General features: G+C 46.0%; 1 long non-coding RNA gene across 1 annotated transcript; it reads left to right on the plus strand.

The window, feature by feature from the left end:
* The first annotated feature begins 9,035 nt into the window (after positions 1-9,035).
* Positions 9,036-19,576, plus strand: LOC115093311. The gene is made up of 3 exons (XR_003857282.1): positions 9,036-9,237; positions 14,048-14,233; positions 17,748-19,576. It is a non-coding gene; the product is annotated as an uncharacterized LOC115093311 (long non-coding RNA).
* Positions 19,577-19,977: the final 401 nt, after the last annotated feature.

Consider the following 19,977-nt stretch of genomic DNA (forward strand, 5'->3'; position numbering starts at 1 on the left):
CCCCAAGCGGCAGTCTGCACACTCGCTGCACAATTCAACATTTGCAGCCTCAACATGATGTGGGCCTTGGCAACGGGGCAGGGTGACACACCCAACAAAAGCAGCCAAGCTCTCCAAAAAAAGATCAACTCACAAAAACCGTAGTCCCAGACTTAAAGTACAGGCACAGCAGAGACGATTCTACTTCTTAAAATCAGCAAAAAGCTCCTTGCTGACCCTCGAGTCTCTTTCACTTGATCCTTTTCCCTGGCTGTATCGTATATCTTCGCTCAGTCTGTTCTGCTCTTTCTGTGTTTTTTATTTCTCCCCCCCCACCACCACTGGGGCTTCACCGGCAACTGCTCAGCTGCAGTGCTAGTTAAGAGCTGGACAGAGCCTCTTCCCACTTGGCGCCTGTAAATCCCCTTCTACCAGCAGGGGTCGCTCCTGCGGCCATGTTCCCTCTCCCCCCATCAGGCAGAATTTAAAGCGTTTCCATGTTATAGAAACATAGAAACATAGAAATGACGGCAGAAGAAGACCAAACGGCCCATCCAGTCTGCCCAGCAAGCTTCACATTTTTTTCTCATACTTATCTGTTTCTCTTAGCTCTTTGGTTCTATTTCTCTTCCACCCCCACCATTAATGTAGAATTAGTGTTGATGCGGAGAAAGCGAACGATGCTGAAACGTAAGTCAGCTTGCTTGCACAATTGTGTAATAGCACATCTTTTGGATTATATATATATATATATATATATATATATATATTTTTTTTTTTTTATTTTTTTTTTTAAATAAAACAGATACTCCTTTTTTGGGGAATGGGAGGACGGTCATGAGACTGCTAATTCACACATTCAGCAATGCTGATTTGATGGGTAAATGAGGCGCACACTATGGCATGCATTTTATCCAGGTTTTGCTTGAATTCTTGCCTCTCACCTTTTCTTACCTAGCACATTGCTGGCCCGCTCTGGCAGCCCTGTGCCTGCTTTGCTGATGTTGAGTCTCCACAGGATTTTCATGAAAGCAGGAAGAATTATTATGCTGACACGGCGTTAAAAGATGCCGATAAGATTAACAGCTTTTGACCGTCGTTTTCTTGGGGAATGCTGCAGACCTAGCTGCCCGTTCACCTCTTACTGTAACCCAGAGAGCGCCCAACTGGGGGTAGAGTACTGCCAGGGAGGGATCAGACAAATCCTGGCATGTGCTATCCTCAAAATTTGCAGCAATGATTACAGGAAAGTGAGTAATCTCGGAGTAGGCAGTTCTCGCGACTCTGAGCTCAAATCTTTGGCTCACAATGCTTGAAACAGCACAGCTGACTGTTTGGCTTGAAATGGAAAATAAATACTCAGGTTGATATTCAGTGCCACTCAGCTGGTTAAATAGCCCAGTTTCAATGTTTGGGCACGCCAAGTGGCTGCCACTAAGGCCGGTTAACTAGTTATCTGGCTAAATAGCCTGCTAACAGACCGATACAGTACAGTGCACTCCGGCGGAGCGCACTGTTAATCCGCAAGTGGACGCGCGTTTTTGACGCGCTAGCGTTACCCCTTATTCAGTAAGGGGTCGAAAACGCGCATCCAACCCCCCCTGAACCTAATAGCGCCCGCAAAATCATGTTGATGGCCCTATTAGGTATTCCCGCGCGATTCAGAAAGGAAAATGTGCAGCCAAGCCGCACGTTTTACTTTCAGAAATTAGCGCCTACCCAAAGGTAGGCGCTAATTTCTCCGGGCACCAGCAAAGTGCACAGAAAAGCAGTAAAAACTGCTTTTCTGTGCACCCTCCAACTTAATATCATGGAGATATTAAGTTGGAGGTCCCGAAAGTTACAAAAAGTTAAAAAAAAAAACATTTGAAGTCAGCCCGCGGCTTGAAAACTGGATGCTCAATTTTGCCGGTGTCCGGTTTCCGAGCCCGTGGCTATCAGCGGGTTTGAGAACCAAAATTGAGCGTTGGCTGTCAAACCCGCTGAGAGCCGCCGCTCCTGTCCAAAAAGAGGTGCTAGGGACGTGCTAGTGTCCCTAGCGCCTCTTTTTACCTGTTTTTACCGCCCGACCTAATTTGAATACAGAATCACGCGCACAGGAGAGTGGCCTGTGCGTGTGCTGCGAGAGCGGGCATTTGCCCGCTCTCCCGCAGACTTTACTGTATCGGCCCATAAGTGAGGAGGTGGGGCAGGGACACTGCAGGAATTAGCTACTTATCCAGCCGATATTCAGCCTTAAGTTAGCTGGGAAAGTATATGACAGCTATTTGACTGGAGAAACGAATCCAGCTAAGTATAAGATAGCCTAGTATATTTAGCAGCACATCCTCACCGCTGAATATCTTGGCTACGTTTATCTGGCTAACTTACTCAGCCGGATAGTGACTGAACAGTAGCCTCTTTATTTAACTACAAAGAATTAAAGACCAATCTATGGGGGGAGGGGCAGAAATATTCCTGAAATCACATTTATAAAAGCAGTAAGGCCCTCCGAGAGCAGGGAGGTGAAGGTGCCATGTTCGTGGTCTCTGAGCCACATAGCTCATGGGAATCACATCAATATTCGTAATGAAATTCTGCCTAACATTTCACTAATACTGCTAGGTGTACGCAGCGCTGTGCTGGTACATGAAAAAGATAGTCCCTTCCCCACAGAGCTTACAATCAAGTTGAGAGACACAGGCAAGACACATACTTTTCTAGTCATCACTTAATTATTACTATAAAACTTATTTAATGTGAGAGGACCAACAACAGGAAAAGTCGGGGTGCTGGATTTAAAAGCAATCTCAAAGAGCTGGGTCTTTAAGCTGGAGATGAATATGGCCAAAGACGGAGCAAGATGCCCCAGTTTAGGAAGGCCATGCCAGGCACACAGTGCTGCAAGATATAATGCACAGAGTCTGGAATTAGCTATGGAGGAGAAGGCCAGAGATAGTAGTGGCTCGCCCGATGAATGGAGGTCAAGAGCAGGGATGTAAGGAGAGATAAGAGAGGAGAGGTAGCATGGAGCCGCAGAATGAATGCAGTTGTAGATGAGAAGAAGGAGTTTGAACTGAAGGTGGAGGCAGATAGGGAGCAGAGAGAAGAGAGGTAACATAGTCATAGCGACACTGGAGGAAGAAAAGTTGCACAGCTGAACTTTGAACCGACTGTAGCAGAGAAAGACAGCTCGATTCAGGCCTGTCAGGGGGAAGCTGCAGTAGTGTAGGTAGAAGGTAATGAGTGGGTAAAGGTTTTGATAATGTGCTCAGTAAGGAAAGGGCCGATTTTGGTGATTTCCTACAGAATAAAACAGCATATTTAGAAATGTTTTGGATTAATGCAGAGAAAATGAGAGAGGGGATAAATATGACCCCATGGTTGTGGGTTGAAGGGACAGGGAGGATGACACTGTTATCCGCTGAGACAGAAAAAGATCTGGGGGGGTGGGGGGGGAGTTAGTGGAGAAAGGTAAGGAGTTCAGTCTTAGCCATGTTAAGTTTAAGGTAGTGGAGGGACATCCAGGCAGCTAAGTTTAAATAAACTGAGATCCAAGACTGGATTCCAGGTGAAAGTTCCGGAGCAAAGAGAGATATCTGGCATTCATCCACATAAAGATGGTACTGAAAGCCATGGGAGGATATCAGAGTAGAAAGAGAACAGGGCCCAGAACATTGCCTTGGGGCACGCAGACTGACAACAGGATAGTGTTGGAGGAGGATCCACCAAGAAATGCACTAGAGATGCAATGGGGAGCGATACGAGGCAAATTGAGATAGAATGGAGTCCCAGAATCCTAGCAAGGATAGAGTGTTGAGGAGTAGATGGTGATTAACCACACACTGTCCTTGCGGATAGGTTGAGGAGGATGAAGATTAAGTAATGGTCTCTGGACTTAACCATAAGGAGGTTACTAGAAACTTTGGCAACACATGTGTTGGTGGAACAAAAAGGTGGAAGCCAGACTGAGAATGCCTTGGGATGCAAGCAAGCCAAGATATCTGAGGTATTGACTGAATCTGATCACATTATGGCTTCCCCTAGAGCAGGGGTCGGGAACCTTTTTGGCTGAGAGAGCCATGAACGCCACATATTTTAAAATGTAATTCCGTGAGAGCCATACTACAACCCCCCACCCTCCGGACTCCCCCAAGACCTACCAAATTAATTTACTACAACCCCCTACTCTCCTGATGCCCCCAAGAACTGCCAAATTAATTTACTACAACCCCCCATCCTCCTAACCCCCCCCCCCAAGACCTGCCAAAAGTCCCTGTTGGTCCAGCTGGGGTCCAGGGCTCGCAGACAAATCTTTAATAAAAAAGTAAAAATCTAACAAAAAACCCCCACCCTCCTGCCGCCCCCCAAGACCTCCAAAATTAATTTACTACAACCCCCCCCCTCCTGCCCCCCCCCCCCAAGACCTGCCAAAAGTCCCTGGAGGTCCAGCGGGGGTCTGGGAGCAATCTCCTGGACTTGGGCTGTCGGCTGCCAGTAGTCAAAATAGCGCCGACGGCCCTTTGCCCTCACTATGTCACTGGGGTCGACCAATGGCGGCGGTAGCCCCTGTGACATAGTAAGGGCAAAGGGCTGTCGGCGCCATTTTGACTACTGGCAGCCGACAGCCCAAGTCCAGGAGATCGCTCCCGGACCCCTGCTGGACCACCAGGGACTTTTGGCAGGTCTTGGGGGGCGTCAGGAGGGTGGGGGATTTTTGTTAGATTTTTAATTTTTTTATTAAAAGATTTGTCTGCGAGCCAGATGCAGCCATCAAAAGAGCCATATCTGGCTCCCGAGCCATAGGTTCCTGACCCCTGCCCTAGAGAAAGCAACAGATCAGTATGACTAACATACACTTTAGGAGAGCTCGGGGTCATACTGCATCACCTCTCTCTGGGGCTTACCTAGCACTGCTTTCATATAAGAGTCTTTCTAAATAAAATGAATGACAAATCCCATGTCTGCAGCTCTGGCAAGTAAACCAGAGACTACAGGATTACAACAATTCAGTTATTAATAGGGAAGACCATATTGAGTTGTGCACCTTGTTCTCAAGGAGGTCCTGGAGTCAGAGAGAGATGAAGCATCAAAAGCAAATTGTGAACTTAGCTGAGTGGAAATATCTTGAATCAAAGGCCAGCTTTCTGAACAAAGAGTCGCTCCTCCTCAGGACTAAGAGGCAACGACTCCTACTCACTCCTCAGGACAAAGAGGCAGTGACTCAGATTTGAGCCACTCATGGAGTCATCGTCTGGCTAAATAAAACACTCAGTTCTCTTGCTCCCATGTTGCTGAGAGTTAGTGGAAGTGTACCGTTAGCAGTTTAGATATGGCTGGCTGGTGAGCTGCTCAGTTTGTAGCTCTGCCTCTCCTTCTGTCTCGTGGATCGGGAGTTACTGCTGGCTGAGAAGAAAAGCACAGGAAGAAGCGTCCAGGGAGTCTGCGGATGCACTGGGCCAGAAGCCGGGCCAGGAAGGAACATGGCAGGCCCAGAACTTGGCTGCACCGACCACGGAAAGAAATGTTTCTAAAGTAAAAATGCAAAACGGAATCCACATACAGAAAACTTCTGGCAGCGAGGAATGACAGTGTTTGGCTCTATCTGTATGGGGCAGGGCCACTTTCAATCCTGCATGGGTCAAGGGTTGTGCAGAATCTGTATTCAGAGGGACAGCTCCCACAGCATAGGCAGAGGATCCTCTTGTAGTGATGCACAAGTAGGCACTAGTTTGGAAAAGTTAATCGGAAGGATGAGAGCAAGCAGGGTGTGTGTAGCATAAGTTAAAAATTCTCTCAACGCTGCAGGTGATAGTGCCTAGTATACTTCATTTTGTTCCTGGTTGGCTTGCAAAGTCTTTTCACAGCTGAGAATGTCACTTTGTAAAAATGAACCCTTCCTGAGCATGCGTGGGTGCTCCCTTAGATTAGTAGCTAGAAAGCAGTGCACTCGCATCCCAGTTACTAGACATAGGGATGTGTATCTTTTATTTATTTCGTTTCAATTAGTATGCACTAAAAAAGAAAAACCCAAAACAAAAAAAAAATGAAAGCAGAACAATTTAAAAACGAAATGAAACACAATTAAACAATTTTTTGGCTGCCCACCCCTACTGACAGAAATGACCCATGAATCTCAGCCTGTGTTTTAGCTGCTCAGTCTGCTGGTACCTGTATCTGTATGCTGGCAGACAGCTGCTTGATAATCCAGTAATGATTCTTAGTGATTTGAAGGGCACTGTCTGTGTGCCTCACATGGTTCCTTTCCCCCAAGAGCATACAACTGAATGCTAATAAGTAGTACTCAGCATCCATCCTGGCTCACACACACAGCTCCAGGCAGAAAGCTCTAATCTCCCTCTTCCTCATTCTACCTCTTAGCTGTCCTGCAGGATCTTCTGACAGCAAGGCACCAGGGCCATACACCCCAAAAAGCAGGGTAGATGTTATGTTGAGGTGAACTAGCGAGAGCTGTGCTTAAGATTGGCAACTGGCTCCAGATTTTCAGGACAGGTCGATCCAGTCCTGGTTTTACTCCATTGCATGCTGGGACTTATTCTGATTTCCCTATTGCATTCCCTGAAAAAAGCAAGAATATAAGTACCTGTATGCAGGTGAGTAAAAGCAGGACTGGGTCAACCTGTCCTGAAAATCTGGAGCGACCCTAGCTGTGCTCACTGTCCCTGCAAAGGCCCATCCGTCTTGCTGCTGCTATCATGGTGACAGGTGAAGGACCGAGGGATGCCCGCTGCCGCAGGTGCGTTTTTCCCAACTCCTGTGGTTCCCTCTCGCATTTCCTCCACTCCTGTGGCTCTCTGCAGTAGTTGCTGATTCACTCGGCCTCGCTCCCGTCACACATCGGTGGAGCAGGAAAGAAGCTGCTGGCAGCCTCTGCCACTGCAGCTGTTTGCATCTCTGCTTCCCCCCCCTTATGGTTGCCAACCGGCTCTTTTATTTATTTAATTTAGGGCAGGCAGATCCTGGCCTGGTTTTACTTGGAGCTGTGATTTCCCTGTTAAAAAAAAAAGAAAGAAAGAAAGAAAGAAAGCAGAACTCTGCATCCATACATGGATCAGCTTGTCCTAAAAGTTGCTAAGTCGATTGTTAAGCTTGTTGCATGTACTGCTCCGTTTAATATCTCATTGTAAAGCCTGTTGCTGAATTATTGTTTGCTGTAAACCGAAGTGATGTCCTGTACGTGCCGCGGTATATAAAAATCTCTAAATAAATAAAAAATAAATAAAATAAAACATTCTCCATGCCCTAAGGACTACTCCAGCCCTGCACGGCCTTGGTGAACGTGCGGGCCCTTCCTCCAGGAAGGAAGAACAAGGGAGCTCCTGCTGGTGGCTGAGGAAGGAGTACACAGATCATTTAAAACTCCTCCAACCACCAGGTCAGCTGCTGCCGTTTTCCCTTAGCTGGCTCTGTGCTGCCTTTTTCCAGCGGCCTTTGGTGTGCGTTACAGCATTCCCACTCCCCAGGGCCATTCCCTGTGCTGGGCGAGAGGTGCCATCCCTTTTCACGTTTTGGAAGTCGGGATTTCAGTGATGCACTTGCAGCTCCTTAGAAGTCAAACGTGCAAAATAGTCCCATTATAAAAAAAAAAAGGAAATAAAATAATGCAACAAACGGAAAGGGGTTTTTTTGGGGGGGTGTGGGGGTCACATTTTTTGAAGAGTTGGGGAAAAGTGAACTCCTTCCTTTCCCCCTTTCGCTCTGCTACCACTTCCACTTATTACTTCCATAGCACTACTTGATGTACACGGCGCTGACGGTTGCTGCTCAGTAGAGCTTCACCATCTCATCAAGATAAGCGCACAGGGCGAAACTGGGGATTTTGTTCCCGCTCCCTAAATTCAGCAACATTAACTTGGATTGTCCGGTGGTGTAACTGGAAATGGCTTAACTGGATGCTGTGGGCCTGGAAGTCCCACACTGGACCACCTCGCCTTCCAGAAAAGATCTCCGTGCTTCCAGCTGCCCCTCCGGTGCACAGTCATATGCCGAGTGAAGCCCCCCCCTGTCCTCAAGTCCGTGCCCTCCGTCGAAACGCTGCCCTTCCGCCATGTTTTCCCCACCTTCGGTGTTCTAAACATGTCGTAGCTTAATCAGAGGAAACAGATATACCAAGGAAGTGAAAAAAACAAAGACGCACTACAACACAGCGTGCCAGAGTAAACACTTGGCGATTTCCTGTTATTGTAGCCCAAAACGTAGCATGACATCAGAGAAGGGCCATCCAGACCAGAGAATCACCCCAAAGGAGGTGCAGGCAGCGCGTGCTCCCGACTCGGGCCCTTTTCAGACCCTATATGGCAGTGGAGCTGTCTTGAGTGAGCAAGTCCCGGCCACCGCGGGGTTGCAGGATTTCCAAAGCTTTCTTGTTCTTGGCAGAACGAGGATTTCACAAACAGGAAAGACAGCTTTTACTTTTTTTTTTTCTCTGAACTGGAAGCACTGATGCAATGTGTGAAGCCGGGCTCTCTGCTGGCACAGTGGGTCTGAAAGGCAGCGGGAGGGGGAAGGGGAGTGGAAAAGGAGCTGGGGGGGGAGCTGGGGGGGGAGCAGCCAATGCAGCAGGAGCAGCAGCAGCGACTGGGAGTCTTTCAAACTTCTTCCAAGGCCTCACAATAAAAAATAAAAGCACTTTTCCCTAGCTGAACTTCCAAGCAATCTGCACTCTTAGGGTGGGACGGTTTCTGAAGTTTAGAGCTGCATTTGCATGTAAAATATTTTCCTGCTGTCAGTACAGATTTTAAGTAAACAGGCATGGTATCAGGCCCTACTTAATTATTTTCTTCTATGACTGAAATAGTAGCGGGGCCTGGCAGCATACAGGCCCCATGTGTTGTGTGTTTCTCATAGATTCACAATGGGGAAAACATCTTTAGTTCTCTGGCTGTAGGTGTTGCTAGCACAAGCTTGAGTGCCCCTTAATTCAATATCCTTTGGTCTAAATCTCCCCCTTTATCTGACATTGTCTCATTGACTGTCAAGTCTTGATCTCTCCTGGGAAAAGCTCCTGAAGGATCCTTAACTCTACTATTTTGTTCCCACCCACAGCAATGCTAAAATCAGGAAAGAGGTTTTTCCAAAGGAAGGGGAACCAGCAGAGGGACTCTGCCTTTGAAAGTATTTTCTTGCATCAATGTCTCTCCTTTGGTGCTTTCTCTCGGTGGAAAATGCCTCCATGGTGTAGGAGCATCATGCTGGCGCTGCTGCTGCTGTGTGTTTGACTCCGATTCCCTGGGTCAGCCAAGGCGCTTCATTATTCAGGTACTGTATGCTTGGTGTTTTGTAGTAAGGACGGACTCAGACAAATCATCATTTCTCCCACATGGCCTGATTGTGCATTTACAAACTGTCTGTGAAGAAGGTAATGCCTAGAACCGTGGGCCTGGAGCTCCCAGATAAAGGAAGGTTCATGATAGCGCTGTGTATTACAAAGGAGAAAAGAACCAAGAGGGAAATACTGAAGAAATAGCTTCAGGTAGACCCAGCCAGGGATGCTGTAACGTTTGCCAGTTGCAGGGTCATCTTGCGACCAGCAGCACTCACCCTAGGACACAGACTGCTTCTGAAGCGACAACAATGCCACATTCCCGCTCCCCAGGTACCCCTGGCAGAAGTCACACCAGGACGCCGACTGCTTCTGAAGCAGCGAGAACACCGCCATGATGCCACCAGCACCCAAGCTCCTCGGGCTTCCCTAGGAATGTGCGCGCAAGGCACGGCACCCTTTGTATTCCCTTAACTGGCGCACTCTGTTGACATCATGCAGTTGGGTATAAAGGCCCCAGCCACGCTCCCTTCCTTGCCTCAGCAACAGGTCTTCCTGATCCTGCCTCATCCAGTCAGCCTGGTCTCCTCCGGCTTGCCTTGTCTCGTTCAGCCCATCCTGCTTTCTCCAGTACCTCTGGCCTATCCTGTCTCCAGCCTGACTTCAGTACTGACCTCTGCTACAGACCCGGACCTCTTTCTTGCCTTCCGCCTGCCACTGACATTAGTTACGGACCTTGCCTACATTTTGCTTGCTGCCCACCTCAACCTCTGCTTCATTACTGGTAATTCTCTGACAGCTGTTTGACCTGACCTTGACCCAGTCCCAGACTCTTTTATCCCATATGCCTGTGGGGGCCATCGCCTACGTCCTGCCGGTCCCTGGAACCCAAATGCTCAACCTGCAGGAAACGGAGCCGGTATAGGTGAAGCTCCAGTCTTGTCCAAGTCCAGGGCATGTTTGCTAGCTGTCAGCATGGGCCAAGTATGTTAGGATTCGTGGGTTTTGTGGACCCTTGGCCCGAGGTGGAGGGTGATACTACCCGAGGGGTGGAGCCCCACAGGTCCTCACTGTCGGGAGGTGAGGTCAGCTGCAGCAGGGGACACGACTGTAGTTCTGTAGAGAACGTCCTGCGTCACTGCCACGTGATCGCAGGTACCTGCACTGAGATATACTGTGAGGTACCCCGAGGAGCAGGACGCAGAGGCACAGTTCAGAGGAGTCATAGTACTCAGGCAATACTGAAGATACAATGTACCAGAGCAGGAACCTCCGAGACAGAGGAGGGCTTGGCAGGCCCTGAGGAGCAGGGAGCACAAAGACAGGAACCTCTGGAGGAATGATGCAGGGACTGTCCCAAGGGGTGGGACAGCGTAGTGTAAGAGTTTCTGGTGTGATTACATAGGGGCTGCCCTGAGGAGCAGGGAAGCGCAGAGTCGAATCTCAGATGTAGTGACTAGTGACGTAGGCTGCCCCGAGGAGCAGGGATACGTAGTGTAAAGTCACTGGTGAAGAGACGTAGGCACTGCCCCGAGGAGCGGGAAAGCGTAGAGAAGGAATCTCTGATAGGCAGTTCTAGAGGGAACCCCGAGGAGCAGGGAATCCAGCAGGCAGGACCTCTGGTGAGGAGTGCAGGGGCTACCCTGAGGAGCAGGGAAGCCTGGAGATCAAGTCTCCCAAGGAAGAGCAAGCAGGCCCCCGAGGAGCAGGTACCCGAGCCAGAGTCCAGAATAGCAGATGGAGATCCAAGGCAGGAACCACGGGTCTGGGGAAACGAATAAACACCAATGCAGTGAAGGAACTCGTTGCCAAGTCGGTTAGCGTAGGCCATGGGAAGTGCTTATAAATCCCAAGCTTGTGATGTCATCAGTCAGGGACACCCCTGAGGTTTCTGCCATTGGGCCTTTAAAAGGAGGCCCGGTGGTGCGCGGGTGCGCCTAGGAAGGCCCAGAGTCGGCGTGTGGGTCGGTGGCGTCCCAGCTGCCATGAGGAGTCTGGAGGTACGTGGCAGCAGCAGCTAGCCACAGCCACGAGTTCACCCTGAGAGGAGAGCAGAACCATACATGATGTGAGTTGGGTCAGCCACAGCCGACGGTCATAACAAAGTAGTTTCATCTACTAGATTGTGTCAATTCACGCCACAGCACGGTGTCCACTATTCTTACAGCTGCATAAAGTGATGGTGCGTACTCTTACACCCCATGTCTTGATCAACTATATTTATTAATGATAAGAATTAATGAAATAAAAAAGGAATTTTATATATATATGAGGGTAAGTCAGTAAGTAAGTCACAAATCTCTCTACTAAGGTAATAAAACATATATCTGTAATGCTGTCATATTCCATAGATGGCAGCACCTTAGAAGTGCTTAGGTACATAAATAGTTATTTAAACTGTGCATGCGCAGGGGCTGTGTACACAAGGAAAATGGCTGCCGTGTTGACAGATTGTACGGTTGAAGAACAACGTGCTGTTGTTCGATTTTTATGGGCTAAGGGCTTAGGGGCAAAAGACATTCATAAAGAAATGTATCCAGTATATGGAGAGAAATGTCTCTCGCGTAAAGTAATTTATAACTGGACCGATAAATTTGCACAAGGATGTGCCAACGTGAACGACGAAACCAGACCTGGTTGACCTGTAGAGATTGCGACAGAGGCAACTGTGAAGCAGGTTGAAGAGATGGTTCGCGCTAACCGGAGGGTAACAATTGACGAAGTTGCCAAAGAAATTGGGTGTTCTCACGGATTAGCATATTCCTTAGTGCACGATGCATTGAACTTTCGCAAAGTCTGTGCAAAATGGATTCCCAAATAGCTGACCGAAGACAATAAAAACAACCGGATGGGTGTCTGTTTGGAAAATCTCTGCCGTTATGCAAACGAAGGTGAATCAATGATGGCACATATTGTTACTGGTGACAAGTCGTGGGTGCACCATTATCAACCAGAAGTGAAATGCGATTCCATGCAGTGAAAGCATCCACTATCACCAACACCGAGAAAGTTCAAGCTTGTGCCTTCTGCAGGAAAGGTGATGTTGACTGTGTTTTGGGACCAAGATGGGATACTCTTAACCAGTTTTCAGAAGCGTGGTGAATCTGTTAATTCGGCTTCCTACTGTGCTACTCAAAGCTTAAAGGAGCTATTCGTAGAAAACGCCCAGATCTAGAAAAAAGAGGAGTGCTGATTCTTCACGATAATGCCAGACCGTACACTTCGAATGAGACTCGTCAGACAATTGCGAACCTGCACTGGGAAGTTCTTGAACATCCACCATACAGTTCGGATTTGGCACCCAGCGATTTTCACTTGTTTGGCAAACTGAAAAGCCATCTCGGTAGTAAACATTTCACCAGTGATGAAGAAGTGGAACAAGAGGTGAAGCGCTGGTTACGATGCCAGCCAAAAGACTTTTACGCAGAAGGTTTTGATGGACTTTTCAAACGCTGGGACAAATGTATAAATGTTCGCAGCGATTACGTTGAAAAGTAGTTGGTTTTTCCAGAAAAACTGTTTGTGACTATATTCTGTATATTTCACAGTAAATAATTCATCTTTTGCATTTAAATAAATTTCATGAATATTAATCCCATGTATGTTTGTGACTTACTTACTGACTTACCCTTTATATATATATATATATATATATATAAACCAAAAATAAGGCAATGTATACACCTAACTAGTGCTTATTATATCACACAAAAAACTCCTAAATAGAGTAAAGGCACATCATATTTTAAAGCACCAAAAACATTTTTAATGTTTTATTTAAAAAAGCTTTTATTTATTTAGTGAATCATCAGTCTTATAAAAACCAAATAACTTATGTCCAATCCTAGACACATTTGTTTTAGAAATTATTTCTTTATATAAAAACAACTTTTAACACATCATTAACAAGCGTTAAAAGTTTTTTTTTTGTTTTTTTTTATTTTAGCGTTAAAAGTTTTTTTAATATAAAGAAATAATTTCTAAAACAAATGTGTCTAGGATTGGACATAAGTTATTTGGTTTTTATAAGACTGATGATTCACTAAATAAATAAAAGCTTTTTTAAATAAAACATTAGAAAAATTTTGGTACTTTAAAATATGATGTGCTTTTACCTTTACTCCATTTAGGAGGGGTTTTTTTGTGTGTGTATATATATATATATATATATATATATATAAACATTTTAATTTACTTATTTATTTAACTGGTTTAACATGCCTCCTATCATTTATTATTATTACACTTACAACTTTTTATTTGGCTTTTAGTCCTGCAAACTCATCGGTGACATTAGGGAAGTCGATGAACCTCAAAAGATCAATCTCAATTAACATTAGCATGAAAGCAGTAAAGGCTTCTCATGGCATTGAAGAAAGTAGTTCTCACTTTCTATGCTTCTATTTTTAGAAGGAACAGTCTCCCTCAGCCATGTGCACATGCAGAGGGCTAGGTCTACAGCTGGAGAGAGCACGACTCTATTTTCATCATGCTCTGTTTGGGACTTCTTTGCTCTTTCTTGTCACTACCACTACAGCTATGGCTAGTACAGGTACTGATGGGCCTCTGAGGGTGGTGGTAGGCCCTCTGCAACTGCCCCTTTTTGCCCATTGAATAAAGTGAATCCTGGAAGAGGATGTGAAGGTGAAGAAGCCAATATCTATCTCCACACTGAATTTGGTGTTTACAATTCTGCTCATGACTAACATACAGAATCTCATCCACATCTTTTCTTCCAAAATAATTTCTCCATCCCTCCCAGGAAGGTCTTATTTATTTACACTTCTTACATGTCTCCTTACCTAGGATACCTCCGATTGAGTCAAAGCGCACTAGAACGTTACCAAGTTACAGAAAGTACATGAACACGGTGAAAGAGCAAAGCTGAGGCATTAAGTGTGAAGACGGGCAAGTCTGAAGAGGTGACGTTTGAGTGTTAGTGTGGACCACAAGAGGACCAGTGGTGGAATGTCTTGGAGGTCCAGAGAAAAGGTGATAAAACTGAAAAAGCAGGAAATTGGGTTTTCGATTTTGCTTAGGGTAAGGGATTCAGAGGTGGGTAAATAACTAAAAGTGAGGATGAAGAGCAGAGTAACTGTGAACAAGGGCAGAAAGACAGGGAGGGGCCTGCCGAATCATGAATGCATTTCAATTATAAACTTTCTTTTGTGTCCTTGTCACAAGGAAGTGCGCAGCAGAATCTACAGAATTTATTAGAATTAGACAGGAGCTGTGATGTGAACTCTTCTGCTAGGGCTCCTGGAACTGGACTGGGACCATCATTTCATTTCACCTACTGTGGGTCACTTGGGCTGCGAGTTCAGCCAGTGGCCTAGAAGCAAAAGACTATACTATACTGTGACCATTCCCCTGAACCATCCAGTCCTCATTAGACATGCTAAGACAAAATGAAATCTGGACAGTTCTGATTGTGTGCCATTTGAATGTTTTAGCAGGAAGAAGCTGATCTTATTCTTATTGGATCACTGACTTTGTCACAGAACATGGAGTGAATGGCTCTTGTTTACAGTGTGCCTCCACAAAGATCAATATTCAAGGCATTAAAGAGGTCCTTTAGACCCAAGCTGCATTCTCATCTCCAGCACCTTCTCTTAGTGACTTCTTCCCTAATCTTCAACATTATTTTCTTGGAGGCTGCAGCCCATTTGCATTTTTTCTCCCAGATTTCAGGGTAGTGAACTATTGAGTCCACTACAGCCCACCTGAGCTTGGGCTGTTGACATCCCATGCTTCTTCAAGCCACTTGCCAAAAGGCACATACCATGTCATCATGTCAAGTCAATAGATATTGTTCTCTTCCTGTTTCCTACACTTTCTCTTCTGATGCTAATCATCCCCAGTCTTACTCCTTATTACAATCTGCTATGAAAATCAAGTCCTCTGTCCTCCTTCTCCACATTCTTCATCTCACCAGCCATTCTGTCTTCTGCACTGTCCACTGCTCTTGAGTTTTAACGTTTTCTTCCACTCATCCATCCTCATCACTGTCATCACACCTTCCCTTCTCTACTTTATTTTGCTCCTCCTACTTTCATCTGGGAATCTCAGTCCCAATCCGGGCCCTCCAAGGCAACTCTCATCCCATTTGTACAAACTGATACTCCTCCAATCCTATCCCTATCCCCCTCTTTCCTCTCTCATTTCTCTCTTTTGCATGCCCAATGTATTTGCAACAAACTTGCCTATGTTCATGACCTCTTTGTCTCTTGTACTCTCCATCTTTACACTTAGACTAAGACTTGTTTTTCCCCCCTAAGGACTCTAGCTCAGTTGTTGCCCTTTGTCATGGAAGGTACCTTTCCTTCCATACACCTTGCTCATCTGGCTATGGTGGAGTTGTTGCTCTGCTACTTTCTCCCTCCTGTAGATTTCAACCCCTTCTTTCACCTCAGTCCCACTCCGTCCATTCCATCTGCCTATTTACCACACTACCTCTCCAGATAGCTGTCTATCATTTATCAGCTCCCTGATAAAGTCTTCCTCCTCTTTTCTCACCAATTTAAGACTACTGGCTTTTCGTCTTCTTTAAACCATCTTCTTCTCTCATTCTTGGAGACTTTTACCTCTATGCTAATGACCTCTCTGATTCTTATGCCTTAAAGCTCTTCATTTGAACCTCCTCATTTGGCCTTCAGCTAGGCTCTACCATCTCTGCTCATCATAATGACTACTTCCTTGACCTATTCCTTTCCTCCAACTGTTTTCTCTCTCTCTCAAACTTCTATACTTTGGTTCTTCCCATCATCTGATAACCTTCAAACTTAACTATCTTCTTCCACAATCTAATTTCCAGGCTACTGAACCTTGAAACCTCTCCTCCACTATTAGAGTCTGCTGACAAGGTAGTTTCTTTCCTCTGCCTTGGACACTTTCGCTCCTTCCCTTCTCTATCCTGTAAGGTATACCAAACTCCAGCCTTGATTTACCTCCAGAATGTGTGCCCTATGTTCCTGTGCCATTTCTGGCTGAAATCCCGTACCTATGCTGATTTAATTGTGGCCACCCCCCACCCCCCGTGATGGCTACTAGATGTCACTGTCCCTGTATAGTACACACTATCAATGAGCCTTCCATACCTCACAGCCCCTTCCAACCTGGAGGGTCTGGATTGGATGCCTCAATCCTATTTAGCCCTATTTAGCCTCAATCCTATTTAGCCCTATTTAGCCATGTTATAACTCTTTAGGATCAGATTCAGAGAGCCTCTGAACAGTGAGGATGTTTTGCTTCTACCCTCTTATGTTGCCTCCCAGCTTCATCCTGGAGTTTCAGTTGGAAGTGATACCTCATGTTACACTCCCTGCCAGAAGGTTCTTCTTTCATTAATTTACAGAAGAGATAGATTTTTATGCCTTATTTCCTTTTGGGGCTAAAGGGCTCTCACCCACTCTAAACCCTAGGTGGACAAGCACCAGTCACGGATCCTACTGCGAGAGACAGTAATGGCTGAAGATATATCCAGGCTACCATTTAGAAGTATTTTTTTGACCTGAACAATGTGGGGAGGTTTTTTGATCCTCCATCCCCACAGGAGGTAGGGAAGTAGCCTGATCCTATTCTGACTTTTCCTCAAGAGAAGTTCCCAGAAATGTCAACTGGGGATGTAAGAATAAAATTGGGAGACCCCCAACTGGATTTCCATCCAAGGGACCAGGACAGGTGGGTGTCCAGGAAGGAGATGGAGTAAGGTAGGATTTTTGCTGTGAAGTGAGGACCCCTCAAAAAGGATTCCTGGCTAGCCGCTAGTTAAGTTGTGTACAAGTAAAATCATCCTTGGGAGCTCCATCCAGATGCCTGAACAAAGGACACTTACCTACAGAGGAAATCATTCATGTATCACAGTCAGATGTAATTTCGCTATTTATGGACAAGTGGACTTTTACATAATTATTATCAAATCAGTAAACTTTAATTTATCAACCCAAGCCTGGACCTGTTAATTGTCCCATCATCTCACCCCACGGGATGCAACTACTCTCTAAACACACTGGAAGCAAGACAACATAGTCCGGGCCAGAAGAGAGAGAGAGCTTTCCCCCATAAAAAGAATCCCTCCGGGATTAAGAGTTAAGCATGGGAGTAAATTGCTTTTCAGAAAAGCCCTGAAGAAAATAAATATGTTTGTGTGCCCTTGGGATTAAAAACCCCCAGTAAGGGTTACATATAGTGGCACCTAAAGAACGTGGGGCTTGAGGGCGGTGGAAAAATGTACAGTGTGTTTCAGCAAGAAATGTGATGTTTGGTGAATGTACGGTGTACATAAAATGGTGCTCGTTCCAGTGCTCGAGCATCGGCGGGAAGGGAAGCGCACATAGGAAGAAAGCAAGTTGAGTTTCCAATTGGTGGTTTATAAAGTTCAAAACTTCATAAAATGGGTGTTTGATTTATTTATTGCCATTTTCATAATTAACTATTGCTTTCATTCACAGCTGGAATCCTCCCATAGGATTGACACTCTTCATACTAATTCTTGATTTAATTGCAGGAACTTACTCTGCTGATGAGCTAAAACTCCTGAGTCCCATTCATTAATGAGTACCCTGACGTATGATGTATGATGGGAAGCAGTGAGGAAGTTTCAAGGAGAAGAAATTCTAAGAGACAATAAAGTATTCAATTTCAATTAGTGTCCCCTCCTGGGATGCTCCTGATGGCGGGGCAGAATATCTAATGGCTTTTTCTTTACAGGGATTGAACTTGAGGATTTTGTTTAACCAGTGTTAAGGGTTGCATGATATGTTTACAGTCCATGGAATGGTGAGAGCATCTGCCGCATTCCTGGGTGGTGGCAGCACCCTCTATGTTCCAGCAGAAGCAGTGCTGGCCTTGGTTCATGCTAATTATTATTCATTCTACAGGAAAATATGGGCCCAATGGTTGTGTATATATTTTAATGTGTTTTTTTTTATATGTGTCATGGTTTTAAGGTGAGACTTAAGTCACCAGGCTATTCTGGTCATGGTTTCCCCAGGGGAAGTGCACCTCCGGTGGTGTGATTTATTGTTACACCTGCTTACTATTGTATAGTTTGTTTTGAGTTTTCTGTGGGAAAAAATTGTAAGTGAGTAAGTATTCTTCCTTAGACAATGTTTTCATGGGGGGGGAGGAGAGTATGGCAACTGAGTTTTGGTAGGAAAAGTCACGAGTCAAGATCGCTCTTCTATTTCTCCTCTCCACTGACATGACAGAAATCCACCATGGCATGTGCTGATAAAAATAAACTTCTTAAAAAAAAAAAGAACTATGTGGCTGTCCCTAGTGCATTGCAAACATTTTTTATAGCAAAGCTGAGCATGCCATCCCCTTTAATTGTATGGTGCTCCGCAGTGGGGCTTTGAAGTCTGGAAGCTTAAGGTCAGGGCTGTATCAGGCCTTTGCTGCTGATCCAGCTTTCCACTCGCCTTCCTCCGCGGTTGGGGCCTGCTCTTCTCCTCCCTGCCTCTGCCAGGCCGTCGGAAAAGTTTAGTAATAACGTTTAATATCCTAGGATTTTCTTCTCGGCAGGGGTGATAATACCTGCCGCCAGATCTACTGACATCAAAGGCTCCCTAACGCAAACTGCAGATGGAAACGAGAGGGGATTAATTTTAACTCATGAAACCCAACAGCCTCACTAGAAATGTCAACAGTTATTGCCATGCATTGTAAGTTCTCATCTGGCTTGCTGATACCCTGGTGGTCCGTGCACCAAAACTGAGGAGCAGATCATGCACATTGCTGTGAGTCTGGGGGGAGCCGTAAATAAATGCATTGCAGCCCCTTGAAGGGATTCCTTGGGGGCTGTGCAATGCAGAAGAGGGTAGTTTGAGGGCTTACAGACCTCTGTTACATGTGACTGTCTCCTTCACCTCTTGCACACTATTCACCTTAGAATCAGTCCTGATTGCTCTGTAGGTACAGACCGGGCCAGCGGAAGCATTAGGCAAGCTAGGACTGGGCCTAGGGTGCTGACCATTAGGGGGCATGAGCTATGTGGGGCCACGAGCAACGGCGGCAAAGAGGAGTGGAGATTCAGTGGGCCGCACACTGCTTGCGGCACAGAAAACTGAGAGGAGGAATCAGGGCCATGACGGGGGGGAGGAGGGGGAATGGGTGCAAAACAGAAGATGCCTAGGGCGCCTAATTCCCTTGCACTGGCCCTGGATACAGAATTACCACTGTGAGGGAAGTTTTCAAACTGCAAAGTTCATACTGCATTTTCGAACTTCACAAGTGCTTTCCCATAGAAAAACTGCCTCCGGTATAAAATACCCTTGCATTTTGCACCTCCTGTTTTGTTTTGTTTTTGTGTGTGTGTAAAATGTTGATGGAAAATACAACTAGGTCTGACACTACAACCTAGGAGTGTTATTTTTTTGTTAACATTTCTTTATTGAATTTTACAGTGTGTACAATATTGGCTTCCAAACAAGCAACATAGAATTCACCAGCCCTATAACTCCCCCCCCCCCCCCCCCCCCCCTATGTTTTTTCACAGCAAGAGCAGAGATAGTCAGAGAGGGATGAAAATCTCCCTCGGCTAAGGTTTGGCGCTCAAGTTTTCAGCAGAGTCCCGGTATTTGTAGTTTATAGCTTTGAGAATAAGGTCCCTTTGTGCCTGTGGGAGTGACCACCAGAAGTTGTGCCAAATAGAGAAATAAATCATCTGCGACTCCTTCTTCTTGGACTGTGCCGTCATTAACTCGTTCTGCAGTAAGGATGTCAGGCGCGCGTGC

Source organism: Rhinatrema bivittatum, chromosome 6, assembly GCF_901001135.1.
Source record: "Rhinatrema bivittatum chromosome 6, aRhiBiv1.1, whole genome shotgun sequence".
In the NCBI taxonomy this organism is placed as follows: domain Eukaryota; kingdom Metazoa; phylum Chordata; class Amphibia; order Gymnophiona; family Rhinatrematidae; genus Rhinatrema; species Rhinatrema bivittatum.